Consider the following 24386-nt stretch of genomic DNA (forward strand, 5'->3'; position numbering starts at 1 on the left):
TTGAATGCCCAGATAAGTAAAAGTAGAAACACAACTAATCATATTGCCTTCAACCATGAACATTCTTGACTTGGTGAACAGGGGGCCTATCACTATTACATGAGACTTTGAAAAATTAGTTTATAAGTCAAGGCTGTCCATAAAAGAGACAACAGAGTTAAGCAGGCGATCCAGCCTCAATGCAGTTCTAGAAATAAGAACAGCATCATCTGCATAAAGCAGGACTGGACTACAACAATAAGCAATCGTGGGAATATCAGAATCACCCTCAATTAGTACCTTTTCCAAATTATTAATGTAGAGAGGAAAAAGAAACAGAGCCAATATACTACCTTGTAGAACCCCTTGCTTCAAGTTAAAATGATTAGTACATTCACCATGAGAACCAAAATGAACAACAGCAGATAAATTCAAATGAAGATCGAGCAAAAGAGATACTAAGTTCAATTCCACCCCAAGCTGCAACATGATGTCCTACAATTTCTCTCTGTTAACACTGTCAAATATTATGCTTTAATGTATGAAGGCCTAGTGGAAAGCCCTCCACTTGCCCACTGTATATTATGGGTAATCATGTATAAGTTAAGACATTGATCACTTGGCCACTGTATATTATGGATAATCATGTGTAAGTTAAGAAGTTGATCAACAGTCCCTGGCCTGGGCCAAAACCCATACTGGATGTCAAATAGAACACTATTTTGGAGGGCCCAGTTCAATAATCTGTTCAAAAACCCCTGCCAACGATCTTAATCACAGAACAGATCAGGGAAATAGGTTTATAACATTTAGGGTCACCACGTATCCCCTTTTAAAAACAGGGACTATCACCAAATAAGATCATATTTCGGAAATGCAATGTTTTGCGACAATGTTGAGATACAACGTGATCATAGGAGACCAAAGCGCAAGATTAGATTTAAAAACACCTACAGAATTCCATTGGGGCCTGGACCCTTATTTGAGTGAAGTACCTGTACAGCCTCACACACCTCTTCATACAAGAAAGTAACAGGAACAATAGGATGATCAGGCCCATGGAAGTTAGAGTATAGAAATAGAATTAGGCTTAGAATAGATGCCCTCAATGTGTTCAACCCAGAGCTCTGGGGGAATTGTGCAGAGCAAAACTAGATCAACTACAGGCTTCAAGATAGGGTGATTAATAATCTCCCAGAACCTAGAGCTATCACACTGCCAGATGGTAGCAAGCAGCTCCTCCCATGCCTCTGTGCTAAAGAAAGTTTTCAGCTCATTAAGAATACATTTATACAAAGTACAACAAGAAGCGACCCTTAAACTATCCCTGGGAATGGCCTTGTTAGCATCCATCAAAAGTTGGTGTGCTTTAATTTTTTTTGCATCAAACCATTTCAAGGGTTTAGAAACCCCAGAAGTGGAATTACTCATCAGAAGAGATTTAGGGCCATACTAAAAGTTTGGCAGACGGAATCACCCATCCACCACACTCCTGACGGGTTGCTCGCGGCCATGCTGGCAACTGCCCCACCGGTCCCATTATGACTTTCCCACTGGGCTGACTGGCGGAAACCAACGTTTCTGCCGGTCAGCCCAGTGGGAAAGGTGCAGCGGCATTGTTGCCTGCTCATGATAGAGCCCGCAGCAATGTTGCTGTACACAGGGGACACTAGCACCCATGAAATGCACACTGTCCGCATAGCAGACAGTGCATATTTAAAGGGTGCTGGGAAGTGAAGTCCCCCTGTGGCACCCTGCACCTGTTCTCTGCCAGCCTTTTCATGGTGATGGTACTGCCATGAAAAGGCTGGCAGAGAACAAGATTGTAATCAGCAGAGCGTGACAGAGCTCAGCGCCGCCCTAGCTGATTACAACCTGCACCATCGTAAGTCTGTAGGGATCTGAGATCCTGGCAGGGATGGTGGTAGGCTGGCGGGTCTGCCCGCCAACCTCTCAATGTGGTGGTCAGACCACCACAGACGTGGCAGTCCGACCACCACTGCGAGGCTTGCGGTCTTTGGACTGCCAGCCTCATAATCAGGTCCTTAATGTTGTCACAAATAATAGAAAATGAGCTAAAAAAAAGCCAAGTCAGAGGGATCACTATTCCAAAGACAAAGCTGTATCTCAGGGTAGCAAACTTTGAATAGATTTAAATGGAAGACATCAGGAAGGGAGCTCTTCCGTCTAAGATGCCAGCCCTCGCAATGGAGAACATTAGCTTCCATAATATAGTACTTAGAAAATGTTGTATTCTAATCCCAGCTGAAAGAGGGAATTAGGGGATTGTGGTCATTCAAAGGGTATCACACCACCTCAAATTCAAGCAAAAGGTCGGCCATAGACGGTGAAACAAAAATGTAATCAATTACACTAGCTGTTCCTCTACAAACAAAGGTGGGAACAATCTCAACATATTAGGTCACAATCAGGGCGGAAGAAATAGAAACTAGATTAAACTCAGCAAACAACAAAGTAATAAAAGTCTCCTCAGAAGAGTGTAAAAAATGTGCAGCCTCTGAGAGAGAGTCACCCACAACAGAATGCTGCGACAGGTACTCTTGGGTACATGAATGTACGTTAAGTGCACCAACTAGAATAAGAAAACTATTACCTATGATTCAGTTAGGTAGACAGTCAAGAAACTTTTTCAAAGCTTGCCCTTGATATCAACCCCCTAGCTGAAAAAAAGTGTTATAGAAATTAATTAAATTATACAGGCCAAATTTGGAAATATCAGCAAGAGAGACGCAAGATTAGCAGAACCAGTATCTAACACTTTGAATGAACAAACCAAGGTCAAAGAGACCAAAATCAGAAGGCCTCCCCTAGCCCTCCCATGAACTAAGAGGGGAGGGGAGTAGCTGGAACGAAATGAGAGGAAAAGCCATGTAAATGAAATTCAGTAGCAGTGTCCCAGGTTTCCTGTAAACAGATCAATTTAAATCTACCTAGAAGGTCGAAAAATACCTATTTACCCCTTTTCTTTGCAAGGCCTGCTACATTCAAACTCAAGATGAAGAAACTACCTAAGGAACTCAAACAGCTCAGGGAACAATTCAGACATGTGGGTATAGTCTTGTGGGAAGTAGTCAGCGGTCAATCATTCTCAGCCAGAGAACTCAGGGGGTCAAATGTGTCAGAAACAGGAATACAGCTCTTGGAAGTAGGTCTACAGCTAGCGTTCGTAGGAACAGTTTGGGTAGCCTGGACAGAATTGGGCCCTGGCTGCGGAAAAAGGAGGGTTTATAAAAATGCCCGTAAGAGATTGGGCAGACACTAACTAGCGGCCCAGGTCTAGCTGGTAAATGAGATAGCAAAAAGCCTGCTGTGTGGGGATTATCAAAATTCACTACCACACAGTCACCATCTAACGTTTTAGGTGGAGAACTTATCCAAGAAACTCTCCTAACCATTATAATAGACTTGTACACATGTAAATTGGACCCCAGGTGCTTGTTGAACGAGTGAATCACTTTGTTCTTCAGCTGGGTATAATCTTCTACATGGTTTGTAGCCAATAACTGGACATTAACCAGAATAATCACATAAGGAGTTGCAGCAGGAGTAAGGCCTAAACTATAGGGCGCCACACCAGAGGGTCGGGAAATAGACAGGTTTTGTCATAAGCTTAGGTAGCACCTACACTATGTGCAGGGTCAGGCAAAGAGGGCAGCCTAGGATCATGCCTTCATGAAATAAAATTAAAATCAGCCAAATATAGGGGAGCTAGAGATGGGTTAGAAATGTGAGGCCTGACACCATGCCAATTCCTTGACTGACTGACTGGCAAAGAACCAGGGTCAAGTCAGGACAAAGCCCTCAAATGAAGGACGGAAACTATGGGCAGGGCCCTCTCAGTAGAGGTAGCTGACCTGGCGCTCACCCCCAGTGGATTTGAAACAGGGAGATCCCTACTCACCTGATCATTCAACTTTGGTAGAGGCTTCAAGCTTATTAATAGAATCCTCAGAAATAGTTATTTTTCACTCACCTAGTTGTAAAGAAGAAACAACCAGGGTTTCAAGTTTCACCAGCCCTTTTTCCATAAGTCTTTCAACACACGTGTTTCCATGTCTCTCAGAAAAAACAGCTGACTCACTGGAAGAAGGCTGAATAGTTGAGTTAAGCAAGTGACCCAAGTAATACATTTTTTCTTGGTACCAACCATGGGGGTAGTCCTAGTTCCACAAAGGGAAGTCTGACTGTCAGTCACCCTGGAGTAATCAACAAGGCCAGCAGTGAGCACCTCCTGGAAAGAGGAGGATCAGATAGTGAGTCTGCTGGTAAACTCAAAGTGAAAAAAAACCACATCAACAGTACTGTTACCAGACTCAAGCTGGAGAACAGTCTGGCTGCCATGTCCAAGTTCCACCTCTACAGCACTAATTTCCTTGGTGATAGCCCCCACCGCAGAAGTAAGAAGTCTCATAATGATCTATCCATTGCGTGGGCGCTTTCCATCCCCGAGGCAAGGTTTAATTTGTGCGTACCCATTCTGGTGTAACCGAGGGGAAGTCACTCAGAGGCCGAAACCTGAAGCGAAGAGGGAGGGCCCAGTCTAGTCTCAACTGGCCAGCCAGTCCGGACTGGGCACGTGCACTGGTGCATCCTGCATGCATACTGTGCCTCAGTAAGTATAAAGCTCTTTAAGCGCTGAATTCAGTGTGCCCTTCCTCCACAGCACAAAGTCCCACCCCAGCAAGAAGATGTGGCAATGTCTTGGCCTCTGCGTTTAGGAAAGAACAGAGTGCTTTTAAGCACTGGATTCAGCGTAACACCCTCCTCCGCAGCACATAGCACCAAGGAGACTGTTGGGGACAAAGTCCTACCCCAGCAACTAGATGCAGGCAATATCTGGCCCCAGCACTGCGGGTAGACCAGAGCACTTTTAAGTTCTGGATTCAGCATGCCCCTATGCCACAGTACACGGCACCAGGGAAAATGCTGGGGAAGAAGTCCCAACCCAACAAGAAGATGCAGCAATGTCTGGGCCCCGTGCCTCTGAAAGAACAGAGTGCTTTTAAGCACTGGATTCAGCATGTCCATCCTCCACAGCACCAGGAGACTGCTCCTTCTACACTTGTTCTTTGTGTGACACAGGTTTTCCACAATTCCTATGACTTCACTGATGCAACATTGATGGCAGCACCCCCAACCATATACAAGTAAAGTTTAGCTCTTGCTACATAAGGATATATCTAGCCTGAATTTCTGTGTCACATCCCATTCAAGCAGCAACACAAGCCATACAGTTTTCAGCTTTGTTGGGTTCCATGAATGCAACTGAATTGATCCCTGTGAAACAGAACGAAGGAAACCAACCTGAGGCATACTCACACCCTGATGGTGTCCCACAAATCTGGAAAAAAAAGTACAGATTCAAATGCTTGAAATATTCTTAACCATTATGATTACTATGGGTTCCTTTCATATTAGTGTTTTTTTAACTTTCCAGTGCCTTTACAAAAGGGGATCAAAGACTTACAAACATCTAGGCCATGCTCCTTTTGAATAAGATCACAACCAACCCTTGCTTGGTTTCAGCCTCTATGAGTCTCATCATTAAAGTGCATCTTGTGAACCTGTGGCATACAAAGCAAGGGAGCTACCTGTCACAATAGGCACACCACTTAAGGTGATCCAGTTAGCAAAACAAGTAATGCACGGAAAGGCTCAAAAAAGAATCTTTACTACAAGTAATCATTCTCAGCATTTTGCATACTGTAATTCTTTAGTTTATATATGCCACTTCAGAAAGGAACCAATCATATGCAAATTAGTCTGGCTCTTTCCCTAATATGAACAGCCTAAACTGCCCAGCTGTGTCTCTCTAAATAGGAATACAAGCAATCACTGAATGATGTGACCTTTTTGGGTCTCATTAGATTGATTTAAGCCTTGTTGGATAGCATCAGTGAGATGCAGTTTGAGATTTTAAGGAACAGGCTCACATTTTAAAAGTACAAAACCATAGAAATTCAGCAGTTAGAGTTGTTTCAAGTAATTATGTTATCAGAGGTGTCATGAGTGTTGCAATATGTGCGGTAATTAGCAGTGCATGGTATGGGCACATGCTATTGTTACAGTAGGCCACAAGTTATATTTACTTGAAATAGCTCTAACTATAACTGCTGAATTTCTTTGGTTTTATATGTTTAAAGTGTGACCCTAACTATAACGTCCGTGTTACCTTTGTTTTTTTTAAGTGAGTTTCTATGTTTTTTTAAAATTATATTTCCTAACTATAAAATCCCTGTAACCTTTGTAAATTCATTTTAATTACTACATGTTAATCCAGCCAAATTCGCGCATGGCCTTTGGCCACACGTGTTGGACCCAACCACCCAACCTCACGCTATTCAAAGCCTTTGGCTGGACAAGGCTGGCCCGCAGTGCCAACACCCTGCAACCACCCAACCCTGTGCCACTTAGAATGCTAAATGTTCTAACAAATTGAACAAAACATTTATTTGGCAAGTACAAAGAGTGAGATCACCTTTCTGTATGTACCTTAAATATTTGAAGTTGAAAAGAATTTAAAAGTGAGATATGAAAACTGACACACCTACACTGGAACCTCTGTGTGAGGGTCTGAGAACAGGTGACTCGTTACTATGCAGTGTCCAGACATTGCTATTAGATTCAATCCAAAGTTGGTGATGGGAAAAAGACGCAAATGTTCCATTACTAGGAATATTTAACAATCACAACACAAGTAAATAAACACACACACTGCCATGAGATACCAGGATTTGAGCCTTCAATCTACTGATTGACAGTCCAAGAGCTTTACCAGTAGGTCAGAGCTGACTCTTTTCTGCTGTGTATCAATACGTAACTAGAACATTCCAACCAAACATCTTGCTAGTGTGACACTTTGAAGTTATTGTTTGGAGAGACCATTGCTATTGTTATTTCAATGGTCTTTCCATAGAATGACTTCAAAGCAGCACACAAGCAGCATGTTTGCTGACAGCACAGGACATCGGAGGGGAGCCTGAAGGCACAGGATATCGGAAGGGAGCCTGAAGCCCCCCCCCCCCATTCCTAGCCAGCCTCCTGTATCCTGCAGGAGCCAGCATGGCTTCTGCAAGCAGGGAGCTGCTTAAAATAGCAGTTTCCTGCTTGTGGGAGCAATGTTTTAATCTTTTTCCCTGCATGCTTGTTTGCATGCAGGGTAAGACATGAAAATGCTGCTTTCAGTAAGCGGGAGCTGTTTAACAGCTCCCAATTGCTGAAAGCGTAGTTCTTGGCCTCATTACGAGTTTGGCGGTCCCAATGCGGGAACACCAAACTCGCAGGGAGGACACAACTGCTATGGCACTGCCCTATTACAATGTTCCCGCCAGTCTTATCGGACAGACCTGTGGGAACATTGTAACAGAGCGTTCCACCAGTCACACAGGCAGAAACAGTGCTGTGAGATAGCACTTGGCTCCCTTAAAGGAGCCGAGGTCTATCCCGTAGCACAGAGGCTGCCAACCATCACCCTTGGAATGCGCACTGTCTGCAAAGCAGACAGTGCGCACTCCAATGGTGCTGGGCAAGGGGGCCCCTGGACTGTCCATGCCATGGGCAGTGCTGGGCCCCCCCCAGTGACCTCTAGCACTTGTTCTCTGCAAGCCTTTTCATGGTGGGGAAGCCACCATGAAAAGTTTGGCGACAAACAAGGTTATAATCAGCCAGGTTGTGCTGAGTTCAGCACTGCCCTGGCTGACTACAACCATGACCACCATCACTCCATAAGAATATTTGATCCTGGTGGGGATGGCAGTCTTTAGGCGGGTCTGCATGCCAAACTTGTAATGCAGCGGTCAGACCGCCAAAGCCAAGGTGGTCTGACCAGCACTGCGAGCCCAGCGTCTAGGACCGCCAGCCTCATAATGAGGCCCTAAGATTGCTTTAGCTTGGTGGGAGTTATCAGCTCCCACCAAGCAACAGCAAACAGCTACCTCCTGAGGGTGCGCACCACTGGAGGTAATAGGAGCCAGCCCTGGGGGGTGGCAATCCCCAGGCCTCTCTATAGCTTCATGAAGGTGCTTTAGCTTGGTGGGAGTTATCAGCTCCCACCAAGTAACAGCAAACAACTACCTCCTGAGGGTGCGCACCACTGGAGGTAATAGGAGCCAGCCTGGGGGGTGGCAATCCCCAGGCCTCTCTATAGCTTCATGAAGGTGTCTCCCCTCCTATCTTTCAATTTGGACCCAGGTAGGTGGTGGTCCCCGGAGTCGGGGGTCTGCTACAGACCTTGTTCTGTAAATGTATTTGTAGCCACGAGGTGGTGGTGGTCCACAGAGCCATGGGAGGTCCACAAGACCCCCTATTAAAGTGATATGTTGCCCAGGAAGGTGGTGGTCCCCGGGGTGCAGGCCACGAGGCCCATCTATATATTTATAAACATAGCCCTAGGGAGGTGGCAGTTCCTGGGATCTGGAAGGTCAACAGGACCCCTCTATAAATTTATGTTGCCCTGGAGAGGTGGTGGTCCAAAGGGACCTCTAAAAGCCCTAGGAGGGGGCCCATGCACCCCTCCTGCACAGTAGTGCAATCAGAAATAGCTACACCCATCGGGCAGGAGCAATAACGGCATCCATACAGGAGCCGACTGGGCCCAGTGGGGTTCCGGGGGCTCCCACGGCCCCCAACAGTGTGCTTTGTAGCTGCCTTGGGTGGGCACAGGGGAACCCACTTAGATTAAATAAGGATGGGCTCCCAGGGCCTCTTAAGGCTCGGAGAAGGGGGTCATGTGCCCCTCTCCCCTAATATTATTCTTTGCCCACACGGGATGGAGTCCACGTTGCTCATTTGGGCTTTGAGTGTAAGGTTGCCTGCCACCTCCCCTAAAATAAATGTTTTTGTCTGGGGCCTCCTAGGACTCGAGGAGAGAGGACACACTCCCCCACCCCCTACAATTAATGTATGGCCCCAGGGGGTGGCATACCTGGCTGCCTGTAGTGGGGTTAGAAGAGCTTGTACTTCACTTTAACCTTTAGTTTTTTCTGTGAATATATATATATATATATATGTATATATTCTACAAAAAACAAGGTTACAGGGACATTATGGTTAGGCTCTGATTTTACACACACAAAACCATAGAAATTCAGCAGCTATAGTTACAGTTATTTCAAGTAACTATAACTCGTGCTCTAAGGTAACTATAACTCGCACACCCGCCTTGCACAGTTTTCTCATCTATTATTTCACTGCAAATGTTGCTTGATATTATCAATGATATTATAGGAGATGTCATGAGTGATGTAACATGTGGGATAATTAGCAGTGCATGGCAAGGTCGCTAGTTATAGTAACCTTAGGGCACATGTTATAGTTACTTGAGATAACTATGACAGTTTTTATTTAATATTTAATAACCGTACATTAATCCAATTGCCACAGTGCACTGGGATGTCCTCCGAATCAAACAGTGGGTCTGTGAATGGATGTATGAGTGGTTCTCTGGGTCTGTAGTGGGTGTGTGAGTGGCTGTATGAGTGTGTAAATGGCTGTGTGTGTGTGGTTTCTGGGTCTCTGACTGGTTGTGTGAGTGGCTGTATGGGTGTCTGAGTGGGTGTGTGAGTGACTGTGTTGGTGTGTGAGTGGGGGTGTGAGTAGTTGTATGGGTGTGAGGGTATGTGAATGGAAGTGTGAGTGGTTCTCTTAGTCTCTAAGTAGATGTATCAGTGTCTGTAAGGGTGTGCTGGTGGCCATATGGATGTGTGACTGGGTATGTGAGTGTCTGTATGGGTGTGTGAATGGTTTTCTGGGTGTGTAAGTGGGTGTGTGAGTGTGATGGGTGGATGAATGAGTGGGTGTGTAAGTGGCTGTGTGGGTCTCTGAGTGGTGTGTGTGGCTGTATGTTTGTGTGAGTGGGTGTCAGTGGTCTTGCTGTATAGGTGTGTGAGTGGATGTGTAAGTGGCTGCATTGGTCTTTGAGTGGGTGTGTAAGTGGCTGTATGGGTGTGTACATGGTTGTGTGTGAGTGGTTCTCTAGGTCTATGAGTGGATGTTTCAATGACGGTATGGGTGTGGGAAAACAATAAATAAATGTCAATAAAATATTACCATCATGAAATTTGTTTAAAACCAAATTTTCTAAAGCTGAAAAGTTCAACCAAATGAAGATGATTAAACCGAAATGGTCTTTAATTTGTTTGGCAGATGAACACTGAAAAACACACATGAACTCTTAAAAAATCCAAATAGTTAGAAGAGAAAAAGGTCCATAGAAGAAAATATAGATCAAGGGATGGTAATATGCAACATTTTGTCCATGTTATAAACACACCACCTATGAGCAGCTATCACTAAAATGTCCTGATAGGAACTTCAGGCTAATAACTCTGAATGTTCTATCCATGTAAAGATCCCGTCGGGTTCAGCCCCTTTTATGAATGCTCTTAGAAATTAATAATTTGCTGTAAGTACGCGTTGATATTCCTTTGCGGTGTCATCTCCTAAAACAATCTAAAAAACCTTTGTCTCATTGGAGCTTTACACTGGAAGGTTGGCACTAGTGAGATACCAAAAATGCCTCAAGAGACTGACAAACTTTCTGCCATTATTGTCATAGCAAATGCTCGAGTCTCTGTGTGCCAAGTATATGATTACATCTGATTCTGCAGCCAGCACCCTCTTGTGGCTTTTGGGGAGAGCAGAATATTTTTCCTTTAACCCTTGTAGTACCTCTTTGGCTGCAAGTTCTTTTAGTGTATCAAATTTACAGTGAGACAGCAGCTTAGAAACAATGCCGAAGGCCTGCAGAGCTCTTTGACTAAGCTCCTGGATGCTGAAGTCGCGGTGGAAGTAAGACCGCATCAGAAGATAGTAGACAACTTCAGAGTCAAAGCAAAGGGTTAGTCGGGGCACAGTCAGTGACGCAATCTACCTAGTGTAAAAGGCCGTTTATTTAGTACAGGATTGCATCTTATACATAACATTTAACATAATCAAAGAAATTCCAACTTTAGAACCCCATCCTTTTTAGCTTCTCCCCGGTCATCCTTTTCACTCATTCCCTCACTTTTCACTTCCATTCCCCCACACATCCCCTTTTCCTTTCATGCCCTGACTGTTCAGGCATCCCGCCACACTCTCATCCTTCACCTGCTTCTTTTTCCCCCCCTTGAAGGGTGGCCAGGCCCACATCTGACTGACATACTCGTAGAAAATACTCCGGTTGTGTAGGCCACGATGCTCATTTTACAGAAACTAAACCTCAAAGGAAGCACTTACCAATATAAACGTAGCAGGTGCCGCAGTCGAAGCTCAGCTTCTGGAAAGGACAAGCCACCCTGGCTCTTGGGCTTGGCAAGGATGAAGCACGGCTGTGCGCTCAGAGATCCCATAGCAGAGGAAGATCTGGAGTCCTTCCTGGAGGTGAACTGATGGTGTGCTGGAGCGTGGTCTGTGTCTGACTGTGACGCGCGGGTTCTATCTTCCTCTCCTGGAGACACAGAGTAGAAGGATCTCCCTTTATAAAGCACCTGTAAGCTCCGCCCGCTGAGCCACGCCCGTCCACCCTCGAAGTAGGTAAAGGAATTCCCGCCTCTTACCAGGATGATGGACAGCTTTCCAAAACGACCCCACTGCGTTTACCGCCGACTCCGGTGGTGCGTTGTTGATGCTCAGAAGCACGAGGACATCTCCTCAAAGACGCACTAGTAACAATAACATTGCCAAAGGCACACAAGGTTGCTGGAGACGTTTACCCCGTGGCCCATCACGTACCCCTAGTGTACAATATAAACAGGGTGTATAAAACATGCTAGGTAACGCTTACTGACATACTCGTAGAAAATACTCCGGTTGTGTAGGCCACGATGCTCATTTTACAGAAACTAAACCTCAACAGGAAGCACTTACCAATATAAACGTAGCAGGTGCCGCAGTCGAAGCTCAGCTTCTGGAAAGGACAAGCCACCCTGGCTCTTGGGCTTGGCAAGGATGAAGCACGGCTGTGCGCTCAGAGATCCCATAGCAGAGGAAGATCTGGAGTCCTTCCTGGAGGTGAACTGATGGTGTGCTGGAGCGTGGTCTGTGTCTGACTGTGACGCGCGGGTTCTATCTTCCTCTCCTGGAGACACAGAGTAGAAGGATCTCCCTTTATAAAGCACCTGTAAGCTCCGCCCGCTGAGCCACGCCCGTCCACCCTCGAAGTAGGTAAAGGAATTCCCGCCTCTTACCAGGATGATGGACAGCTTTCCAAAACGACCCCACTGCGTTTACCGCCGATTCCGGTGGTGCGGTGTTGATGCTCAGAAGCACGAGGACATCTCCACAAAGACGCACTAGTAACAATAACATTGCCAAAGGCACACAAGGTTGCTGGAAACGTTTACCCCATGGCCCATCACATACCCCTAGTGTACAATATAAACGCAGCAGATGCTGCAGTTGAAGCTCACCTTCTGGAAAGGACAAGCCACCCTAACTCTTGGGCTTGGCAAAGATAAAGCAAGGCTGTGCGCTCAGAGATCCCATAGCAGAAAGATCTAGAATCCTTCCTGGAGGTGAATCTGATGATATACTGGAGCGTAATCAGTATCTGACTGTGACACGCGGGTTTCTATCTTCCTCTCTGGGAGACACAGAGTAGAAGGTTCTTCCTTTATAAAGCACCTGTAAGCTCCGCCCGCTGAACCACACCCCGTCCACCCTCGAAGTAGGTAAAGGAATTCCCGCCTTTTACCAGGATGATGGACAGCTTTCCAAAACGACCCCAATGCGTTTACCGCCGATTCCGGTGGTGCGTTGTTAATGCTCAGAAGCACGAGGACATCTCCACAAAGACGCACTAGTAACAATAACATTGCCAAAGGCACACAAGGTTGCTGGAGACGTTTACCCCATGGACCATCACGTACCCTTAGTGTAGAATATAAACGGGGCGTATAAAACATGCTAGGTAACGCTTACTGACATACTCGTAGAAAATACTCCGGTTGTGTAGGCCACGATGCTCATTTTACAGAAACTAAACCTCAAAGGAAGCACTTACAATCATAATCGTAGCAGGTGCCGCAGTCGAAGCTCAGCTTCTGGAAAGGACAAGCCACCCTGGCTCTTGGGCTTGGCAAGGATGAAGCACGGCTGTGCGCTCAGAGATCCCATAGCAGAGGAAGATCTGGAGTCCTTCCTGGAGGTGAACTGATGGTGTGCTGGAGCGTGGTCTGTGTCTGACTGTGACGCGCGGGTTCTGTCTTCCTCTCCTGGAGACACAGAGTAGAAGGTTCTCCCTTCGTGGAGCACCTGTAAGCTCCGCCCGCTGAGCCACGCCCCGTCCACCCTCGAAGTAAGTAGGGGAATTCCCGCCTCTTGCCAGGATGATGGACAGCTTTCCAAGGCGACCCCACTGCGTTTGCCGCCGACTCGCGTGGTGCGTTGTTGATGCGCAGGGGCGCGAGGACATCTCCGCGGGGACGCACTAGTGGCAATGACATTGCCGGGGGCACACAAGGTTGCTGAAGACGTTTTGCCCCCGTGGCCCATCACGTACCCTAGTGTACAATGTGGACGCGGCAGATGCCGCGGTTGAAGCTCACCTTCTGGAAAGGACGGCCCACCCTGGCTCTTGGGCTAAGCAGGGATGGGGCGGGGCGGGGTTGTGCGCTCAGAGATCCCATGGCAGAGGAGATCTGGAATCCTTCCTGGAGGTGAGCTGATGATGTGCTGGAGCGTGGTCTGTGTCTGACTGGGACGCGCGGGTTCTGTCTTCCTCTGCTGGAGACACAGAGTGAAGGGTTTCTCCCTTTGTGGAGCACCTGTGGGCTCCGCCCGCTGGGCCACGCCCCGTCCACCCTCGAGGTAGGTGGGGGAGTTCCCGCCTTTTACCAGGATGATGGATGGACGACTAAGTATTTTTTACCCATGATTCTAATTATGTATTGTATGTGCAGATGTGTGTGTATAGTCATGTGTGTGTGTGTATAAATATATATATATATGTGTATGTATGTGTATATGTTGTTTCTGTGCCTGGCATGTTTCTATGAATTTCTGCTCTCTTTTTATCACACTTATCTACTCATCAATCTTATGTCATGTCTCTATCAAACTATCCTCCATTCTCACTCGGACTCATCCCAAATCCCTTCGACCACTTTCATCTCCTAAATATCTCTGCCTAAGCTCATCCCTCCACCCCCACATCTAACTCACCAAACCTCACTCTACCTCTGTGACCTCCCACACAACCCTACTAAATTCTCCTGCATTCATCTCACCCTGCTACTATGCTCTCCCTAACCCTTCCACATCCTCTTTCCCCTCCGCCCCCCTTTTATTCATCTCAAGCCTTTGGATTGAGTAAATGAAGGATAAACTCCCAATTAACACTTCTGGATTTCTTTCCTCCTCACCCCTCCATTACTCCAGTCAATCTAACTAACAAACTCTCATATCCGCAACTCAAATTAACTCATAATAATACTAAAACTGTACTCCTTATTAAATTATACTAATCCATCACTAATTCTTGTTTTGGGTACCGGAGTAGCGTGCTACTCATCGAAAAGCGCTTCGACGCCTCGTCAGGGGTAGTAAGCGCTATATAAATACGATTACAATTACAATTACAATTACATCTGACTCTCCACCCTCCCCATCTACCTCCCCCAAAAACATCTGTTCGCAACCTGCCCTATCTGGCACTCTACCCCCCACACACACTCACTCTCAAAAGACCCCCCATCCTTACCTGTAACATCCTACTCTTTAGCTAGCGTGGAAGAGGCGGGTCCCTCCCAGTACAACCCTATAAACCCCCCCGCCTTTATCCCACCGCCACGTAACCTCGACCAATCCTGCCCGCCTCCTGTCACTTCCCCTTCCCGAAAGCTCCCATGGAGAGACTAGACTGTCTGCGCTCCACAGGTCCCTCCATTGGTACACAGTCAGTGACGCAGTCGACATAGTGCAAAAGGCCATTTAGTTAGGACAGGATTGCATCTTATGCATAACATTTAACATAATCAAACAAATTCCAACTTTAGAACTCCCTTTTTAGCTTCTCCCCGGTTATGCTTTTCACTTGTTCCTTCACTTTTCACTTACATTTCCCCACACATCCCCCTTTTCCTTTCATGCCCTACCTGCTTCGAGCATCACCCACACTCTCATCCTTCACCTGCTTCTTTTCCCCCCCTGGAGGACTGCATCTGACTCTACCCTCCCCCCATCTACCTCCACCCAGCACAAACTCTTTAGGCATTTTGCTGCCCCACCAGCGAAACCCACTGCAACATAGCACCACTTATACCTTCTCCCTGAGCCGCCACTTCTCCCCCCACAGATCGCCCACAATTAACATGAGCTCTGTAAGATAATATGCATTGCCCAACTCGGACAGATGCACACAGTCAGAACTGAACAACCCCTCCTCTTCTTCCATAATCTCTTAATGCTTCAGAACCTTAATATTATGTGCCCAACAGAAAACCCTCATCGCCCGATTGAGCTTCCTCTGAGCCCTTTCCATGGACCCACGCTTCATTGTCCCTCTCCATGTCCTTCTAGGCACAAACTCAGTCCAGACCAAGCAAGTGCCATGCAATTTTTGCAAAGTAATTCCATGTCCCGTTGCATATGTTGCAGTAGGGTGAGCCCCGAAAGCCGCACCAGATCATTTTCCGCAAGGTGTATTAACAGGACAACCCCAATTTGGCATGATAGACATTAGAAAAGGAAACAAATTCCCCCACCTCATACCGCTCTTCTCCCACCATAAAACTAATGATGGCTTCTAGGCAGTCCAAAGGAACGTCCATAAATCTGTCTCAGCATATCCTGCAACCCAATGGATAAATGAATGCCCGACCAGCCATGTGACCATTTTCGCGCTCCTGGGCCAGTCACGCAACCTGCAAAAAAAAAAAACTGTAAAATCACCTTTGAAAATTCTACAACTCTTGTATTCGAAACCCTGCTAACAACCCTACCCCTTTCCATGCTGTCTAAACTTCAAGCCTTCACATAGCGCTCACAGCATCTAGATCTTCACCTCCCAATCCTCTTAATCTGTGCCCAGTCCTATCCTATATGTGCTGCAGCTGTAGCCGCCCCTATTCTGAAAGAATACGTTCCATATCATTGCGCCTGGCTGCCTGTTCATTGCTAAGCCATCCGTAATACCTGCTCCAACTGGAAAGCTGTGAGCTTTTTACCGTTTGAGTGGCTAAAGACTACACCCACCCCCAGCTGGCATCCTTTGTGCCTGAAAACCCAACCACTCCAGAACCGGGCAAGCAGCTGTGTGTCCCCCCCCCCTTTTCCAACCATACTTACTTTCCTTTCCCTAGCTGATCGTTTTAGACCGTCTGAGCCATATGCCAAAACGTTCCCCTTGCAGACAAACTTCCCCCACTTTCACATCCACTGATTTACCTATACCCAAAAGCTCAGGCACCCGAAATGCCCCAAAAAACATCCTCACCATGCACAACCAAAACAAAGCCAGCTCATAAGCATCCACACAACAAACCGATAAAACATGCAATAACTCCAGTAGTACCTCTAACGTTCCTTTACCACCTTAACTGACCCTGCTCTGGCCCTTCCCCCCAACCTTTCAGCATTCTCAAAAGGTCATCCCTAGCCGGATTGCAACCAAAAAACAACTCCCCATAAAAGGAAACCTCTGCCAGCTTGACCCCAATCGTGGCAGGCGACAAACCCTTCTGTATCAGGAAAAGTACAAAATGCAACACACGTAACTCAAGCGCTCTGCTGTCCTGTAACCAGAAATCCCCCAAAAAGCTTTCAAAACTCTGAAACTCCAGTCATGCCAGGCGATAGCTCCTCCGAGTGGATTCCGCTAATGACATCTCTAACAGCCCAATGATAATCACACCCCTGCTCCCAAATGTCTGCCGAGACACCTTTCTTGTGCTGCTCTGCTCCCGGTGCCAAACTGTGAAACCGTTGCCACTGTGAACCAGACAGGGAATCTGTAATTGTGTTCCCAGGCATGTGTGCAGCTTTGAAAATAACATTTAAGGATAGACATCTAAGCATAAAATGCCACAACAAACTCAGTACTCTAGGATCTTTTGCCCTCTGTCTGTTCACTAGGTCTACCACTGTCATGTTGTCACATGGAAAACTACAGTCCTGTTTCCCAGCTCATCCCCCACACTGACAGCGTAACTAGCAGAGGGAAAAATTCCAAGAAGGCCTTACTCCTACCCTGCTGCAGCCAGTTTTTCGGCCATGTCTCTTCACACCATCTCCCATCCCAACAAAGCCCGAAACCAGCGGTCCCAGCTGCATCTGAAAATATCTGAACTTGCCATATTATGTCTACCTACCGGAAAACCATGGAAACCCCATTGAACTGTGTCAGAAAAGTTTCCCACACCCTGATGTCCTCTCTCATACCCACCGACACGCAAATCCTGTGGTGTGGGAGGGCAACTCCAGACATGGCTAGACCTAACCGCCTGCAAAATGTCCTGCCCGGAGAACCATGCATGCAAAGTTGAGATAACCCAAGAGCTTCTGTGTTGTCCGCAAATCAATCTTGTGCAATGACCGTAGGCGTCCCAGAAACACTAAGATCTCATCCACCTTCCAGATGGTAATCTCGCTACTAAGGCTTCCGTGTTCAGTTCAGTCCTCAAGAATGTCAGCACGCAATATGGGCCCTCTGTCTTTTCTGGGGCCAAAGGGACCGCAACCTCGTGTCCCAGCTTTTGGAAAACCTCCAGAGCCTGCCCACAAGACTCTGTTCCTGCATTACCCACAAAGAGGAGAAGAAGTAATGAGTCACCTCCTGATTGCATTTACGAAAACCCATTGTAAGAAAGTACTAAAGGCTTTGAACAACGCACATTAAAAATGGTGCAGCCCATCGGGAGTACTCCATCAACGTAGATTGCCCCATCCAACTGCATCCCCAGTAGTGCAAAATCTTCTGGGTGGATTGGCAGCAACCTAAAAGCCGCTTGTATGTCTCCTTTTGCCAGCTCCGGTCCCCTGTCACACCTGCGAACGAGCCTGATGGCGTCATCCACCAATGCGTACACCACCCTTGTGTCCACCGGCACGATGAAATCATTCACTGTTGCACCTTCCGGCCAGGATAAATGATGTATGAGGCAAAGCTCGCTACTTGTCTTTTTTGGCACCACCTCCAGTGGTGAAATCATTAAGTCCTCCATAGGCCACTCATAAAAGCGTCTCCCAATTCTGCCCAAGGACACTTCCTTGTCTAACTTGTCAGCCACAACCTGTGGCATGTCCCTAACAGACTGCAAATTGTCTGCCCATCTCCTCCTTCTCTGGCCCTGGTAGCTTATTTGAAAACCTTCTCTGAAACCCCACTCCAATTTAAACACCATGTCCATTTCCAGATACATGCACAGCCAGGGCAATAAAGCCTACAGCCTAAATAGCATAAGAGCCCTTTGGCGCAGGAGTGCCCTGCATAGCCCTACCCTTGGTCATCTGCACTGTCCAGCTAGGCTGGAGAGCGAGAAACATTGCCTGACCGGATGTCGATCTCTGCATTTGGAGCACTCATGCTTGAATTTACAAGGGTGTCTTGAACAGAAACCCTTATTGAAGTTCCAGCAGGCCCCTGACGTCAGTGTCTGGGGGTGCTGCCCAACACCTACCCCTCCTGGGGCGGGACATGACTGAAAAGGCTTGTATATAACCAGCAAGCCAGTTGCGGTGTGCGTTGATGTCATGGACTGTGATGATGCCATCCACTGCATCCACAATTCTGGATCCACCCCCCCCATGGCTTTTCTAGATTTGCACTCACCCTCGCCCTAAACTCCTCATCATAGCTCTACCATGCAAAGCCCCAAAATGCATTTGAGCCTTACGTATAATGTCCATGTACTTGAACATTGTGATGACCCTGTCTGGAAATTTCTCACAGTAAATAATTGCAAATATCAGAAACGTTGAGGTCCAATTATCCATTGTTATCGGTACCCTTGGCTGGCAAGCTAACTCCCACTCCTCCACCTCCTCCTTTAAGCCCTGTTTAGCCTCTCTATGCAGAAGCATACCGCCTCCTGTGTCTCCCCACTGGTCTTGTTCTCTTGAAATACAGAAAACGAAGAGGGGGTTGCGCCGCTCTTGTGCCCTTTCCCCCTTCCCTTGCCTCCGCTCACCTCACTGTCATGAATCTCCCCATCCTCCCACTCATCCACATAATCAAGCTCCACCACATCATTGTCATCCAACTCACACTTGTGGTCGTCTCCACCGACATCCATCACATCACTCCACACCTCTGGCTTGTCCCCCATTGTGTGAGTCATCTCTGTGATTGCCCCATTCCTGCGTTGTAGAGAAGGCCGCTGAAGACCCCTCTAGTGCATCAGACCAACGTCCCAAGGCCGTATTGTGCCACGTTGGCATCACCTTTCTGCCAATCTCTGCCACTGGCATTGACTCTCCGCGCCTCCCATGGCCATGTGCGCCACTCGTGCTCATCTCTCTGCCAGACCCCCTCGGCCACACAAGCCTCTTGACTCTTCCCCTTCTCCGCATGCGGAACCCAGACCCAGCTGCCTTGCCCGACTGCATGACCCGATGGGCCCACCAGGCCCCCAACCTCTGATATTCTCTTCAGCTGCCTCTCTCTCCCCAATGACTCCTCTCTGTGTTTACATAGCTGGGCCCACCTCTCCTCCGTTTCTGCTACCATTTGCCTCTGCTCCTTGATCCTGGCCTCCAAGTCCATTGCCGCCCCCCCTCCAAAGCCCTGTGCTGGCCAGTCTTGCTACCTTTGGGGCCCTCCCTCGCTGGTCCCGGCGTACCTCCAGTGTACCCGCCCTGCCCTACCAAATCCCTGCCTTGCGCCGCATCCACGGCATCCTGTGCCCTACTTTGACCCCCCCCACCCCTAGTTTTCCTTCACCTTTGCATTTTTTCTTCCAAGGGGCCCCACCTCCCTTTCCAATATTGACCCCACCCTTGGGCATTGAGAGGTCCAATTGTAAGAATCCAGTACTGGGCCCCACCTCCTCATGCAGCCCTATTCTGTGCTCCCCTGTCTCCTCAACTGCCATTCCAGGCCCCTCAGGGCCCTGCTCCATCCCTGCTGCCTCTTTCTCCCCAATGACCCCTCTCTGTCTTTACATAGCTGGGCCAACCTCTCCTCCGTTTCCGCTACCATTCGCCTCTGCTCCTTGATCCTGGCCTCCAAGTCCATTGCAGCCCCCCCAATACACTGTGGTGGCCAGCCTTGCTACCTTTGGGGCCCTCCCTCGCTGGTCCCAGCGTACCTCCAGTGTACCCGCCCTGCCTGACCAAAGCCCTGCCTTGTGCTGCGTCCCCGGCACCCAGTGCCCTACTCTGACCTGCCCCCACCCCTAGTTTCCCTGCCCCTTTGCATTTTCTCTGCCCAGGGGCCCCACCTCCCTTTCCAATATTGACCCCGCCCTTGGGCATTGAGAGGTCCAATGGCAAGAAGACAGTACTGGGCCCTGCCTCCTCATGTAGCCCTGTTCTGTGCTCCCCTGTCTCCACCACTGCCATTCCAGGCCCCTCGGGCCCTGCTCCATCCCTGCTGCACTCCCCCCCGAGTACCTCAACAGCACCTTCCCGGGTCTCAAACTGACCGCTTTTTTAAAATGGGGATTGAACGCACTGCGCGTCCACCTCCCTGTCGATCTCCTCTTCTTTGCCCTCTCCGGGGACCCGCAGGTGGTGATTGCCAACGCCACACCCCCCTGACGTGTCCCACGTTGGGTGCATCATCCCGACCCAGGCCTGTTCTAATACACTAGGCCTGAGGAGATTGGCTTGGCCGGCTTCGCCCAAAATGCGAAGCGCGGCACTAACGGCCTCCGCGACATGGCCTGCTGCCGCATTACTGTTTTCTCCCACCTTCTGCCTTGCAACAGCCCCCGCAGTACCGCTACACCCTGCACCTAAGGACCAGCCAACTTCTTCGCAGAACGATGAGCTAGGGCAGAGGAGGCCGGCCCCTCCCACTACAACCCTATAAACCCCTCCCTTTGTCCCACCCCCACGTAACCTCGACCAATCCTGCCCTCCAACCGTCACTTCCCCTTCCTGAAAGCTCCCATTGAAGGACTAGACTGTGTCTGCTGTCCACAGGGCCCTCCAATCCCAAGGACCACCAGCTGCTTTCTTTGTCCTCCACCCCCATGCTGTAATGTTGCATCCTGGCAAGGAGCAGAACGGAGGCAGTAGGCAGGAGCAATTGGGAGCGGCCGGTCACTGGAGGCAGGATGCAGACAGATGCTTGCAGCAGGGGCAGGAGCTGCCACTGTACTGAGGGACACAGCTGGGCAGAATGCAGACAGGTACCTACAAAGCTTCGGAGCCAAAGCAAATGGTTGGTATTCCCCCAAGGCCATCAGCTGCTTTCTTTGTCCTCTGCCCCCTCCCCCAATCTCTAATGTTGCATTAATGTTAGGGCCAGAACAGTGGGAGTAGATGGGAGCAATTGGGAGCAGCCAGTCACCAGAGGCAGGACACAGACAGGCACCTGCAGCCGGGGTAGCAGCTGCTGTTGTACCGAGCGGCACAGCCAGGACCAGCACCGATCATTTGTTTCACATGAACACACAATTGCCATGTATGAGGCGGCTTTACTTCACCTCAGAGACCCCCTGTGCCACTGTAAAAGACAGGATAAAGGCACACTTACAGCTCTTTTCCTCATGAGGCACACAAAAGACCACAGGCTAGTAGTTTGTTTCACTTCACCCATCACATGAGAAGCACAACTTACAAAGCATTGCCAGTTCACCTTTTCATAGCTGCTAGGTTTTCAGATTGTGTATGTGTAACTGTGCATATGAGTGACATTCCACTGTCAAATTTGTGAGCCTTCAGGTTACACTTCAGAGATAAAACCAACCTTTGACACACATTTAAAGAAATAAATATCACAATTTACCCACTTTAAAGAAATGGATTTGAAAAGCTTTGAAACTGCTGTAAAACGCCTGAAATAGAAGTTTATTACACAAGGTGAATGAATTTACAGCGCACTAGCAGGCCTTGAAAAAACTTAATAATATTGCGAGATCTGCAGGCCGAGTAACTTGTAATTATCTGCTCGACCCTAGAAGGGGAAGCTATATTTTTTATTTATTTATTTAGGGGCAAAATAAAGCAGCTTTGTGATAGACTAAACCGACTGCACAAAATACATTGACTTGTGAACATTAGGAGAAGGTAATTCTGTCTCATTCTTTTAAAAATATAGGATACATAAAGGTTGAGAGGCTTTGCTTGTCATATTGTTATCAACGGATAACTATTTTAGCCTGTCCAAGACAATGCAAATGTAGGTTCAAGTAAAACGAGCAATCGTCTCGACACATTTAACAGTCTAGTCATTTTTTTCTCTGTCAGCTGCTCTTAAGTAACCAATGTTTCACAAAAACAAAAGCCTCTCTCCGCAACACTACGTACAGTGTGACATCAGGCTAAGTGTAAATCAGAAAAAGAATACACTTGTAAACTATACTTCCTGGACAACGTATCTAAAAGTAGGTGACTTACTGCGAAGTAGTTACACGACTCGGAAATGGAACATTGTGCTCTGCTGTTATGAAGTCATCAGAAAAGCCTTACATGGAATTAGTATTTAAGGTACACAACACCCTACCCCTCCCCTTGCCCACCCCATTCTTAACTCTGTAAAGGAAACAAAAGCGAACTCGTAAAGCAATTAAATGAGGATGTGTGCGCCTGACCCACTGACTGTGTACTATCCTTCCTTAAGCTTTTTTTCGCAGTTTTATATCCTGCAAACTCCACCCGAAGGTATTAGAGTGCTTGACATGAGCAATAGTTACATTACACATGAACAGATTCATTTTTTTTTCCAGACAAGGGGAGATACAGTGATTTCGGGAAATCAAAGGATGTTGAGCTCTCGCTGAGACTGCAACCAATATTCAAGTGAACAACTCAAACGTTGCAGGGCCTTATGTATCACACTCAGAGGCCCTGAAATAATGACAGTGAAGAGGTAACGTGCGAGCGCTAAAGGCCACCTTATAATTGGCATTGTGTGGGATCATAAATTCATGATAGCATGCATATTGGAAATGCTAGTGCTGGGTAACTGTTCTGTGACAGTGTGAACCTGGTGTTCAGACAAAGTATCGAATTACAAATATCGGGATGAAGAAATATCAAGTTTTTAAAATTGTGATCCACATCGATAGTGATGCAGGAATATCGTTGAAAAGAATATTGTTTTTTAAGGTAAGTAATATTGATATTAAAAGTATTGATGTTGCTAATATCGTTTACAAAAGTATCTATGTTCTTAATATCAATGATAAACATATCCATGTTAATATTGTTTGCAGAAATATTGTTAATAATATCGTTTTTTAATTCTTATGTATTTTAGTATATGTTTTAATTGTATATGTTGTAAATTGTATAAATGTTGTTAATGTTTTTTAATATAGTTTGTACATTTTTAATTTTGTTTTTCATTTATTTGTTGTAATGTTGTAGCAGGTTGTCGGTTTTGTGGGTGTATGGGGGAGTAATTTAATTAGAATTAATTATTAACTAATTTTTAATCATTCATAATTATTTATTTGATAATTATGTAAATTGTGTAAATATGTTTTTAGTTAAGTTTTAGGTGAGGGTTGTGGGGTTTGTAGGAGTATAGGGTGGGAAGTAAATTAATTATAATTGATTAATTACGTTTTTAATTAATTGATAAATAACTGTTATTTGTGTATTTAATGTATTTTTAAGTTATATTTTAGATGCAGGTTGCGGAGTTTGTAGGGATGCGAGGTGGGAAGTAAATTAATTTTCGTTGATTAATAATGTATTTGTCATGATTCATTTTTTAATGGATCATTATGTGATTAATTTATTTTTTAACTTATGTTTCAGGTGTGGGCTGTGGGGTTTATAGGGTACAGGGTGAGAAGTAAATTAATTATAATAAATAAATATTAATTCTAATGATTAATTATTGAATGAATAATGAATTATGTACATTTAGTAATTAAGATATATGTTAGGTATGGTGTGTTGTAATTTTAGGGTTACATAATAGGAAGTTCAATCAATCAATGGTTTATTCGGTCCAAGTTTAGACCATTTGAGAAGTTAAAAATAGTCATACATACAAAAAGATAAAAAAACATAAACCATCACATAGTAAAGGGACATTAGCAGTTAGTACACTGCTTATAAAAAAGGTTCGTAGAGCTACATAAAAAGTTTCATAAATAATTAAGACAAGACTTTTAAAATAGTGTCTAAATCTTACCCTATGCAAGACGCTAAGTGCTAAGATAATGCGAATCAGTTGTTAAAAACATATAAACTATTCTAAAACAGATTTATACATAAAATAAATCATAAAAACTACATACAATAGCTCCTATTTGCAAAAGTTAGGAGTCAACCAGTGGAAAAGGGTG

The 24386-nt window shown here is 46.5% G+C and overlaps 1 protein-coding gene and 1 pseudogene across 1 annotated transcript in view; one reads left to right on the forward strand and one right to left on the reverse strand.

Moving 5' to 3' along the window:
• Positions 1 to 24386, forward strand: part of LOC138249546 (gamma-aminobutyric acid receptor subunit rho-3-like) — a 1472352-nt gene that overhangs the window by 962815 nt on the left and 485151 nt on the right. The window lies entirely within an intron of this gene.
• LOC138248993 (m-AAA protease-interacting protein 1, mitochondrial pseudogene) lies at positions 10312 to 19244 on the reverse strand (annotated as a pseudogene).

Source organism: Pleurodeles waltl, chromosome 8 (genome assembly GCF_031143425.1).
Source record: "Pleurodeles waltl isolate 20211129_DDA chromosome 8, aPleWal1.hap1.20221129, whole genome shotgun sequence".
In the NCBI taxonomy this organism is placed as follows: domain Eukaryota; kingdom Metazoa; phylum Chordata; class Amphibia; order Caudata; family Salamandridae; genus Pleurodeles; species Pleurodeles waltl.